This window comes from Charadrius vociferus, unplaced genomic scaffold (assembly GCF_000708025.1).
Source record: "Charadrius vociferus isolate BGI_N301 unplaced genomic scaffold, ASM70802v2 scaffold1295, whole genome shotgun sequence".
In the NCBI taxonomy this organism is placed as follows: domain Eukaryota; kingdom Metazoa; phylum Chordata; class Aves; order Charadriiformes; family Charadriidae; genus Charadrius; species Charadrius vociferus.
The window spans coordinates 150,569-162,786 of NW_009648567.1; positions in this window are offsets into that span (position 1 = coordinate 150,569).

Genomic DNA, 12,218 nt, shown 5'->3' on the forward strand with positions numbered 1-12,218 from the left:
TCACACCTAGCTTGCGCACTCTGAAAATCCTAACATGCTAAGTCAGTCTGTGGCTTCTCATCCCGAACAAATGCTCCTGAAGTGAATCAGGAAGCAATAAATATTTTTAGAACGCAGCCTTCTGTCATAGTTCCCTAATGGAGGGGAAGATAATTACCTGCTATTTATAACTCCTGAACGTTGTAAAAGCAGGGGTTATAGATGAAGCATTGTGGAAACTATGTATATTTTACTATGTGAAACCAAATAATTTTTTAGATCACCGTGAGTTCTTTACGCATCATTACAGACAGAAGCACATCCTGCATTTTCACCCTTACAATACCAAATGGTATGAAGTGAATGCAGCTGATGAGTCCGGAACCTTCCAAAACATGCCATTTTAAAGAGTTACTTTGATTCCTTTACAGTTAGACGATATCTTAAAGATAACTACTCTGTGATTCTCCCCCTACCGAACACAAAGCTCGTTACTGGTGGGACTGTCGTGCAGACGGTGCCCTCTAGTGCTCGTTCTTCCTAAACCAGGGGCCACATCCTGCCTATGGTGCCTGGAGCCCATCAAGTCTACAAGCAGAATCAGTAATACGTGGTTAAAGAATAACCACCAGGAGATTTTCATGGAACTCCATTTTTTTTTTAAACAATTTCTCCTTCCTCTTTTCCCCGTCTCCCTCCCTGAGTGGCAAATGAGACCATAATACTGGTACTGCAATAGCATCTAGGTGCCCTGTGCCCTATACGGCACTGTGCGTGCACATAGTAACAGAAAAATATACACATATAAGAACAGCAAAACCACACAAGGACAGGAAAGGTCCCAGGCCGGGCAGCCCCCCACCATTCCAGGCACCTGCCAGACGAGGTCACTCCACAACAAGAGAAGGAGATTCTCCCTTCCCTCGCATTTTCACACAATAAAAGAGGCATTTCCCGATATAGTTTCAAGTGTCTCAGGACAAACACAAAGTTTCAGTTCTGCCCTTGCAGAGCACAGCACCACTATGTATTTTTTGACGGCCGTTACTTCCCCGGGCGCGTGATGCAGCGTATTCGTAAGTGACACCTACGAGCCACCGGTACAGGGTACCACTGCGTTTCAGTTGGGAATTTACAATGTACAACTGTTAGTGTTGTTTCTAACGATTCTACCTTGTAGCAGTGTTATCGCTGCTTTCTGTCACTGGAACCACACAAGACAACTGGACCTGCTCTTGGTCTTCGCACGCCCGGGCAAGCTTTGCATTGACTTACTCCAGCCAGAACAGAACTGCCCGGCTCTGGGCACTGCTGCCCTTACGCTTACCCGTTCGCCACTGGTATTTTGTGGAGCTGCTAATATTGATCACAAAGAGCTGGGGAAACAAAGCAAAAATTCCGTAGCTGAGTGATTGTACCTTTTGTGTTCTTTTAAGTTCCTTCTTTTTTTTTTAATTTATTGGAAACATATGAGACACAACAGGTTTTGCATACAGTTTAAACTATCTTCTAAATAATAAATCCAGAAAAATATAATTGCTTGTAAAGGCAAATTGAGTTTTAATATAGGTATCTGCTTTCGCTTTCTTAATTATGTCACTTTCCTCAATTATGCTTAGCCGTTTCTGAATTATCGTGATTAACTCAGAATATCCATGAGTAATTCCAATGCCTCCACTTTAACTGTGTGGCCAACACTTACAGAAATTAAAGATAAAAAACGAGGAGTACTATTGGTCTAATTACTACCAACCACTAAGTAATTTCCAACATTTAGGAGCAGATTCAGCAAACAACTTAAGCAGATTCTTAGTACTTCAGAACAGAGTACTAAGTCCATTCCTATTCGACGAGTATTAACTATACGTTTAAGCACATGGCTTGTCACAGGGACTTCCCAGAGCAGCATCTTCCTCGTGGCGCATCAAGAGAACTTGTCTTGCTCTCCAATTCTCCCTCATCTCCTCTCCCTCTTTCTAAACTACACATTTCCCTTCTCCACAGCAAACAATACTTGCACTAACCTTGCATACAGAACTGGTGTGTGATTCCTAGTGAAAGTACTGTTTCTGGACCACTAGAAATTCAGGTGTACTAGAGAAAGGAAAAAGAGACCTATTTGGGGAATTTGCAAGAGTTGCAACTGAAGCACTTCAAAAGACTTGCAGTAAAAGACACACAGCAAGAATTTCCAAATTTAAACGGTTGTTCTCAGTGGGCGTTTCATATTACTATCTTCTTCATGATGCCTCACTTTGTTCTAGGAAATATTTTTGCTTTTCAATAGTGTGATGTTCCTGGAATCTTCTTTGTAGTGAAAATGCTTAACCTTAATGTAGAAATTATGCAGAAATTTAAGCCTACAGCTATTCAGAAATTCAGAGCAGAGATACATTAATATTCTTCCTCCTTACATCCCTCCTCATTGTAACAAAGGTACAACTAGTCTGTTCAGACCTGTGATTTGAATGAGGAGTAACTCTAGATGTCTCTGTGAAAAAAAGAGGCTCTCTCAGGGAAAGCCTCTCTTATTAATTTGTGTAACATGTTAATGTAAGAGATTTCACTAACAACCAACCTTACTACCCCCGGCAATATACATCAATTGAGATGGAAATACCCCTCATTATATCATAAGATAAAACATTTTAATCTCAAGAAGTCTCTGCTTCAAAGAAAGCAAGCCCCAAACACACACATTTATCTTTAACACCAAAAAGCTTGAAGTATTTCAAGAGGTACAATCTAAGCTTTCAGAGCTGTATCGACTTAAGCAGGAGTATTGGATGGATGTACACAGGAGGTCTGATTACACCAAATATTTAGCATTAAAAAGTCACGGCTTGATTACATATGGAGAAGAATTACAGACATGGCCCATCCTGGGTGGGCCAGCCCACAAAACAGACCCCGTTCATACACTGGTGAGACGTGGCCTCGGTACCAGGCAGAGGGGGCGAGAGGCTGGACTGGCGGGTGCGGGAAGGAACAGCCCCTTCAAAGCTTCGCCTGTTTCCCAACAGCCTCTTACAAAATTGCTGTCGGATCTAGGCCTTTCCTACCACTTTGTGCCGCCTACCTGACCTCTACCTCCTGCAGCTGATCTGGTTTGTAGTGCTCTCCGTGCCTTAGGTCCAGAACTTCATCTACACCATGAATTCTTTCAAGATTTACAGCACAGGACCACAGTTGTGTAACAAGACAGAGATAATCGGGCTGTCACAGCTTGCCTGCATCTCTCCACCATCGAGCTGAGGAGGCTCCCACCTGCTCCAGGAGCTCCCAGAACCACAGCCACCTCTCCTTTTCCACATCTCCCCAAACGATCTGGTGTTGGTTTCACCACACCTCTGTTTTCAGTCTCTTGAAGGAAGTTTTCTTAACCGTTTGAAATTGGCTCTGGTTTTGGCTGTTCTACGACTGACCTCACCTTTAAGCCCCCAAATGCTGTGCAGAACTTTCAGAATTCATCAGAGGAGAATTAGGAGTCTACTCTCTGACGATTTAGACAAAGTCAGGTGCCTGTTTGCTTGCAAGTGTTTATCAAAATATTTTATAGATACACATATAAAAAAATACATCAATGCATCTCTGTGTGTGTATAGTATATCTATATTTTTAAAGGAACTACACTCACTCTACCCTGACAGGAATTAACCAGGACTTTCCTAAGCTATTGTTATCTTTTAAATAGAAGGAGAAAGGTAGTAGACATCATGCAAAATGCTTTCTTGTAATTGGAGAAAATAACTTTGCAAAATGCAATTAAAAATAATTAAAAGTACTAAACTGTAAATCACTATCTTGAAACAAGAGCACTGACATTGAAGTTGATTTCATATCATCTGAAATCTTATTTAGAGGAACGGATACATCTTGGTGTTTGATTCTTGTTTAATAGTGTGATAAAGCAAACTGGTTTGGGGTGGGAAAAATTTCAATTTATCTTTTCATAAGATTTTTCCTCAAGTGAAAAAGTCATGATCAGGCCTTTAATAATAGCAGGGCAGTCGATAATGCAGTGTAGTTTAACAACTTTCTGATTACCAGTTCCTTCCTGAGAGCTATTTCTTCTGTGGTCTCACCATCCATTTTGGCAAGTCCACTTGATATTCCTCATCTAGAAAACACGCTATGAAATATTTACTAACCTACACACAACACAGATGAAGAATTCTAAATTGTAGGTATCAGAAGTGCTTCTTATTCAGATACTATGCTGCAGAGCAATTTACTCGGCTGCGGGACTCCTGCCGAGGTTAGTGGTGGGCTTTGCAAAAAAGAGCCACTGGCTGCTTCTTGGACACAAGGGCTCGTTGAGGTACGTGACACTTGGCTTTTTGACCAAAATCTTGATAAGGTGGCTGATGAAAATCCAATTCCAATCCAGAAAATTTGATAGAACAGGTAACACGTCATTTATAATTTTTTTAATTGGTCCGTCCACTGAGGAACAGTTCATTCCTGATTTGAAGAATTATTATGTGTGTGTGTGATTTTATATCCTGACTTAATTAAGCTTTAATTACTTTACTCATGTTAGTATTAGTAATGTTTCAGTTTTTTCCTTTGAATTTCAGCATTGAGGCACCCCCGTGTTCTGGCTGATACTAACCTCTGCTCCTTTATATCGAATACCGTTCCTTTATATAGTTCACTTCTACTAACAGTGTGAATTCACTGCGTCGAGACTGTCACATCAGTGAGGAAGGGCAGGACGCATGCACCTGCACCGCACTCCGGCTACCAGATCCCCACGAACACAGCTTCTGGCACGGAAGGTCTGCATGGCAATTACTTTCTAAAGGAATTTTCACCCTTTTGTCCTCATTACTGGTGTGTGTTTATTTTCCAGTGACAAAATCTGAGCCAGAAAGCCATATAAAAGTTACAGAGCTGTAAAGGAGATCAAAGGTAGGTGTGTTAAAGAATGAAACGGAGCCATAAGATCTAGGACCTTTTTAAGAACACGGTCTTAAAATACTTTTAAATGGGATTGTTCAGTTTAGGCAACCAACTTCAACTATTGTAAAATTTATTGTTAATAAGTCCATAAGGATGAATGCAGAGAAGGATGAAAATATATATATACATGTGAAAATTAACTGTAAAAGTAAACAAAACTGTGTTTCAGTAATACTTAAAGTATATTAAACAGTAAGAAAGCTCAAATATTTGACTTCAATGGTGTGGAACTTGATGTCGCTTGGATGAACAACATTAGCTGGCTGAATACTGATTCTTAATAAACAAACTAATGATTTGGTTTCCTGGAAATTAAACAGTAAGTTTCCTTTTCTTCTCTGTTAGAGGCTGAAACGGAGATGAAGGTGTCTTTGTAAAGCTTAACTTTTTTGCCTGCAAGTTTGAAGAATGAGAATTTCTTTCAACTTAAATGTTTTTAGATTATTGTAACTTATGTGTAATAAAAAAATTAAATTCTTAAATTTTAAAATACATCCAAGGTACTTTTTAACTTGCTCAGTCCTCATGTTCTTACCCTGATCGATACTTTGTAATGAGTTGGCAGCTAATAAGTATGGTACGTATGAGTTGATATGTAACGAGTACGCTACCTAAAAGCGTGTGTATGGGCATACATGCATTTTTATTAAAGAAAAGGCTTTTTTTTTTTCTTTTTAGAAGCAAAAAGTTTAGCTGGTTTTTGGTATTTTTAAATACCACATTGTTCTTATAACTTCTTGCACAAAATAGGGCATGAATTACTTGAATTTTCAAGTCTGATCCCACTACTTTTTGTGTAGATCCTCTAACAGTGATACTGATGAAAGAATGGATTGAAGAAAGTATTCTTGTTAGTTTTGAGAAACACAAATCATCAAAGTCATTATTTTCAGAACTAATAATAGTTTTTTGCTGTAATATGGGAGCTCATTTGTAACAAACGGCAGCATAGAAGAAATAGCTCAGTGTAGTTTTAAGCAGAAAAACAATTATGAGTCATCGCTGTGACGAAGCTGGGAGAAAAAACTGGGATTCTAAAATGTATTCGGAAAGACATTTGCTGCAAAGACATGTTAATATCAATACGATTTTAGCCAGGAGCTCCCTTCCAATCTTAGGTTCCTAATTAAACATTATTTCTGCATGTCCCTGATATTCCCATGAAAGATAGATTCCCGAGGGAGAAGGATATGACAAAATTGTCCCATTTTCTTTGCATCCCCCATGCCTTTAACTGCTCTTTCCTTCAAGATTTGCTCTAAAGCCCTTACATGAGTGTATCACAGGAAACATACATCACACAAGTTTATCATAAAGTTACCACTCAGCTTTAAACAAATATACAAATGTAATTAAATTTGTCAACTGTTACTGATACGATTAACAGAATCTCTCATCCCTGAAAAAAAAACCCAAAACAAAACAAAACAGAGATTTTCAGTTTATGTTAAATAAGTTCCGAAAAGGCACGAGCTCCAACGCATTTCTGACACTCCTCTACCAGAAGAGACCAAGAGGTCTGACCCTCCTGGGCGGGAACGCTTCCAGTTATACAAGCCACCTGCACGCCACAGAGGCTTCTCTCTGCTTCACAGGTTTAATCACCTAAATTTATATCTGACCCCACGCTGGTTTTCCCAGCTCGCATTTGCATTGGAATGCAGGCCAGAATTTCATCCCCTGGGCTTGTTCCACACTGCGGAGCGACTGCCCTTCGTTTCGTGTTTGGTAACTGCGTCTGACTGTGCATTATCTTACCTTCAGAGGTAACTGTCTTCTACGGGTTACAGTGCTGGTCTGAGCTCTCGATGGGTCTCTCACATCATCACGCTAAATTCTTTATTGGTCCGGAGGTTACATGATGCCACAATTCCTCTGCCAAAATAAGTTACTACTAAAACAACACTGTCGTGAGGCTATACTTAAAATGTGAAAAATAAAAAAAAAATCAAACAACCCAAACCAAAAAAAACCCCTAAACCCTCAACTAATATTTTGAAATGAATGCTTTTTTGGCAATTATTTGGTAAAACCATTTTGTAAAAAGCATATGAATATTTTATGTTTTCCTGTAGCCTGTGTTCTTTGTCATGCTTTAACTAATAAAAACCACAGTATCAAGCAAACTTAGAAATAACAGCACAACATAATTTTACTCTGAAATACCATGGTGAAAATCAACACTAAAAATATCTTAATATACAAAGCAGCCACTTCGGAGGACCACTTAGCGAGGACAGCTTTAGTCTGCGCAGGGTAGTGTCTCCGTACTGCCTTCATAGCTGACGGAAAGCGAGAGGCTCTTCGAGGAAGGGACTGGCAGCAGCGACACGAAGCACTGCTGTCTGGCGGAGCTGCTCACACTCCACTGACTGTGCAGAGGTGTCATTTTTTTTAGACTGGGACCCTTTTCTTTTTTGCTTTCATTTTCCCTTATCTCGCACAATCTGAGAGGTATGATGTCTGCTATATGCCTGTTGGAGAGCCCGTGTCCCCTCCTCTTCTGCGAGTCTCTCGGGGACAGCTGTGACATGGCACTGCAGTTTCGAGGTGTGGAAAAGGGCATGTAGGGACTGCCCAGTGAGGCAGAACTGGAACTGGCTAATTACACTGTGCTGAGCAGGTTGGGGTGAAACCACCCCGTGTACCTTTAGCCATGCTTGAAGAACCTCTCCAGGGTCCTCAATAGAGGTTGTTCATACAGCTCTGTCTTAATGGACAGAAACAATGCTTCAGCCAGGAGGAGCTGAGGAACTCTCCTTTGCTACTCATCAATATGATTATTTTATTTGAATTAACTTTACTGTAGAAGGAAATGCACATCAAACATACCATTTTAACGTATTATATCACCATAGGAAAAAGATCTCTTTTTTTCCAACACAAACCCAAATATGAAGTCTGTGGTCATTTTTTCCTAGAACAGAATCCTTCTCCTCCGTGCCAAGAGTTCCAGCCTTTATGCATACTGTGGTTTTCTTTCGGTTTGTTGTTGTGGCCATACATTTATTTTTGGATTCTCCCTCATTTTTGGCAGTTAAATCAGAAGCATGAGGAAAGGGTTTCCTCAATTATTTTGGGGGCTGTTCTTTTGTTTTGGGTTGGGTTTTTTTTACATGAGACACACACCAAGCAGAAACAGAAGGATACTATGAGCTATAAAGTTTAAAAACCAGACAAGTGTTCCCCAGAAGATAAAGCTATACCTCCAGTGAAAAATCTCCCAACAGGAGTAGCCCCAGAAATTTCACCGCCTCAGGCTGCGCTCTGCAGAAACCAATTTTCTGCCGTCCTGCTCAAAGCAGCTGCTGTCACCATCTTTTTCTGTTCCCATCCTGTGCATTTCGCTGCCCTAGGGCAGCTGCTTGCCCCCACTCTCCATTTGTGCCAGTCCCGCCGATCGATGAACAACAAATGGGGAGCAGGAGCGTGTACTTGCAAGATAATCCTACTCAGGCTGCAACCCCAAGCACAACTAAGAGACTCAGAAATCCAAAGAGAAGTAAAAATAATGTAAGAATTGTTTTTATCTCCTAACTTCTACACTGATCTCATTCTTTGGTTCAGACATTTGTAATGTTTATGATCAAACTGGTGTGTATTTTTTTAGTATACAGCAACAGCTCTTGCTGCCAAAATCAACAGTGCTCTGTTTACTGTCGAATGTGGCAGTTTTCATTTTGATAATTCTCATTACTTCACCATACAGCTCATAGTATTTTACACTTTTCTCCAAGCCCAAATTCCTGAATTCGTGTGTTTACATGAGAATATCAGCTTCCCCTTTATCACATCAAAATACAGATGAAGAAACTTGAAAGCATACTCCCTGAAGGCCAGATGTTGACAGACCCTCATGGTTTTACATCCTCAACAGTATGATTTTTTAAAACTAATTGTGTTGGGGGGGAGGGGGAGTAAAGGGGTAAAAAGGCTAACTCACCATCTTGGAATGTGTGGGAACGGCATGGGATAGTCCTGTTACTTCTTGGTTACATTACGGATGAAAGACTGATACAAATCCCTTTTGCATCAGTCTTACCTGCACTAGGGTTAAAATAGTTGCTAAGAGAAAAGGATGTCTCTCCTATGCAGGTCGAAAGACAGCGCACAAGCGTGACCAGGAGGGTTGTGACATCTGCTACTAGACACGTGTAACACAGGACAATATCTTCACCTGATGGGACCTGCAGAGGCAAGAGCAGCGGAGGAGCCTCCTGAGAAACACAACTAGCAGAACTGGATTTCCACAATCCCGCATTCAAATCCGTGTCTGCTGTCTAACGAGGAGCGAGTTGATTACCCCTTCCCACTGTGGGAGCACCCGTAACCATCGCTCCCCTTGACCCAGGCACCTGCTTTCACAAAAAGGTCCCCCAAATCCTTTTTGGGACAGCGACCGCTATCCGATTTACCTGAAATGAGGCAATAGCTACTGTGGGGAAGGTGAGAACTGGGAAAATTTGGCTGGTGATCTGTGCCACATTTCCTTGGGAGAGCGGGCCAAATTTGGGTAACAGACACATGAACTACGTTGCAGAACGAGCTGCTTCAAAAATAAATGGTTTTAAAAGTGTTCTCTAGCTACTGGGTTTGAACCAGGGAAGAATTTCTTCACATTTACACGTCGAGCATTTGTACCAAAGTCCAGCTACACTTCTCCTTTCTCATACATGACGTTGAGAAAAAACTTTGGGATTATGGTTTACACCTTCCCTCCCTCCCCCCCCACCACCCCCCTGGGTTGCACCCCCTTGCGGTGAGCTGAAGCATCTCTGACACTTCTGTTCTTTTTCAGAAACAGACTGAATTCAAACCAGCAGCCCCGGAGGATCCGCTCTTACACTTGAGAAGAAATTTTTGGTCTTTAAGAAACCCATGGGCCGGCCTGATCCAAACCTCAGGAGCAGGACGTGGTGATAAAGCACTGCCGTAAATGAGACCTTTGAGCACAGCACAAGAGAGAGCACGCGTGCAAAAACTGGGCACTTAGTGCAGAGCTCTCGGTGGCCCGGCCGAGGAGATGGCTGAGAGCTGGCGGAGGCGGGGGCTCAGCTCGACCCAGGAAATAGGATGCTCTTGTTTGCTTTTCAGTGGACAGACTTTCAGATTTCATATTCATATACCGATGCCTACAGCTGCCTATACAAGCATAACTGAATCTCAGACATTGTGTAAACAAGGTCATTGCTTAGATATGGACTATCATGGCACAGTACTCTTTTTTTTTTTTTTTTTTTTTTTATTTTTTCATCTGTCCGTTAAGGTGTTTGTTCTCTAAAGGTTGGCATGGCTGCATATATGCTCTCCGCCCTTTCTGGTCCTTAAGCCCTGGAAATGAAGGGCTTTGCAGGCACACAAGTGTGTGTGTGTGTGTGTTAGGAAAGGAAAGGTATCTGAGAAGAAAACTGCCAGTCTTGCATTAAAGTCCAGTGGGAGTTGAGTGAGATTTTCATCCCTACAGATGAGGTTAGATTTAGCGTTGCATACTCTCCAATAAGTAGCAGGTTCCCAGACCCAGACAACCCAGGAGATGGAGTTTGGTGTCGTTTGTCCCTTGCTGGCTAGAATATTTTCCTTGTGCTCCTGGAGACTGACTAGCAGGCTATTAAATGTCCAAGTCTCCCTTTAATCAGGTCACGACAAGCTGCTCGCCTCCAACAGAACGAGCTTGGGAGCCCGTCAGCCCACGCCTCAAGTTTTTCCTGATTTTTGAAGACGTGCCTACACAGCACTGAGTTTCCTCTCGTCTGCTTTGCCATGCATATACCAGAATGGAGCAGCCTGATTTTACTTAACATAAACCCACCAGTATCCACAAAAGGTAGACGAAACTTCTGTTAAAAACAACCCTAAATCTCACGTTCCCAGTTTGGTCTCACTCCAGTGGGCAAATAGGTGCATAGGGAACGACTGTTAAATGTGGGGCTTTAGATGGAAAGGCAGTTACTCCCCATACTTTTAAAAGAAAAAAAAATCCCAGAAAACCACCACCCAGTTCTTGGCTAATCACTCATCTAAGAAAAGCCTGTTTAGTTACTAGCTTTCTCAAGTGCATCCAGGAGATGTTTTGCCAAGAATGCTGGACTAATCCCAAAATAAAAACAATGCTATGTCTAGCTGTATAGGAGAATCAGCTTTTTTTTTTAAAAAGAAAAAAAAACCGAAAAACATTGTTCTCGAATGAGGAGTAATCCACACAGACTGAGGCTCTGAAAGGACAGCATTAGACTTGCAGCTCAGGCTGTTGGGCACTAATGTCAGCATTTACGAAAATCAACCAGACCCTCGATTTTCATTTTTGTTTCTTATGCCTCAGCCAGACTTCCATAGCTCAGCTACACCCGAATGGTATCGATTTATATGGTATGCAAAAGCGCTGTCAGTTCCAACACTGTTTCTACATTAAACTCATCTGGAAATGCAGACATCCACTTGGGTTTTCCGTAGCATCCTTCCTCAACTGTGACAATGTGACCCAAGAACATAAAGTCCAAGTTCTAGCCCCCAAAAGATGCAAATTCTGCAAACTTCCTCAGTAACGAAAAGATAACAGGGAAGAACAATTACCTCTTACTCCATTCCTTAAGAAATATCACATTCTCCACAGCTGTACACACTAAAAGAAGTAATCCAATACAATAGTCTCAATTTATTTGAAATAATTCGGTTTGAAAACTTTTTAATTTAAAATTTACAGCACACGTGGGGAAGAAATATGTTTTGTTACAACTAAAAATTATCAGAAGAGTGCTGCAGGGTTGTTTTCTTTAATTTAACACTGTCATGGCTTTATTCAAAACACAGTTGCACAAAATCAGTTACTCCAAAGTTTAAGGAAAGAGTTTGATAAGGAACCGAAACACACTATATACATACTGCCATACAAAGAGCATTAAAATAGGACAAAACCTCTACAAAATATAAAACCCACCCTTACATATTTGCATGAAAAGACCACCCACCAAGCAAAAAAGTTTCAAAAGTTATCTGGAGGCTCTGTATTACTTATTTTTTAAAAAATGCTATGCTGTTTAATTGCATGCCAAGCTGACAAATAGGAAACTATACTTAGATGGTGACACTGAGGAAAAGACAAAGTTACTTGGGAAGTTTTGGGTGAGGCTCAGATTTTTAGATGGAGCGGCTGATGCACGACCCTGCAACTTGGTTTTAGGAAGCGTTAAGTCTGCCTATGTCAGGGCAGCTCTGCTAACCCCTTTTGAGTTTATTCTCTTTTGTCCAATTAGCTCATCCAACGGCAAAGTTGGACT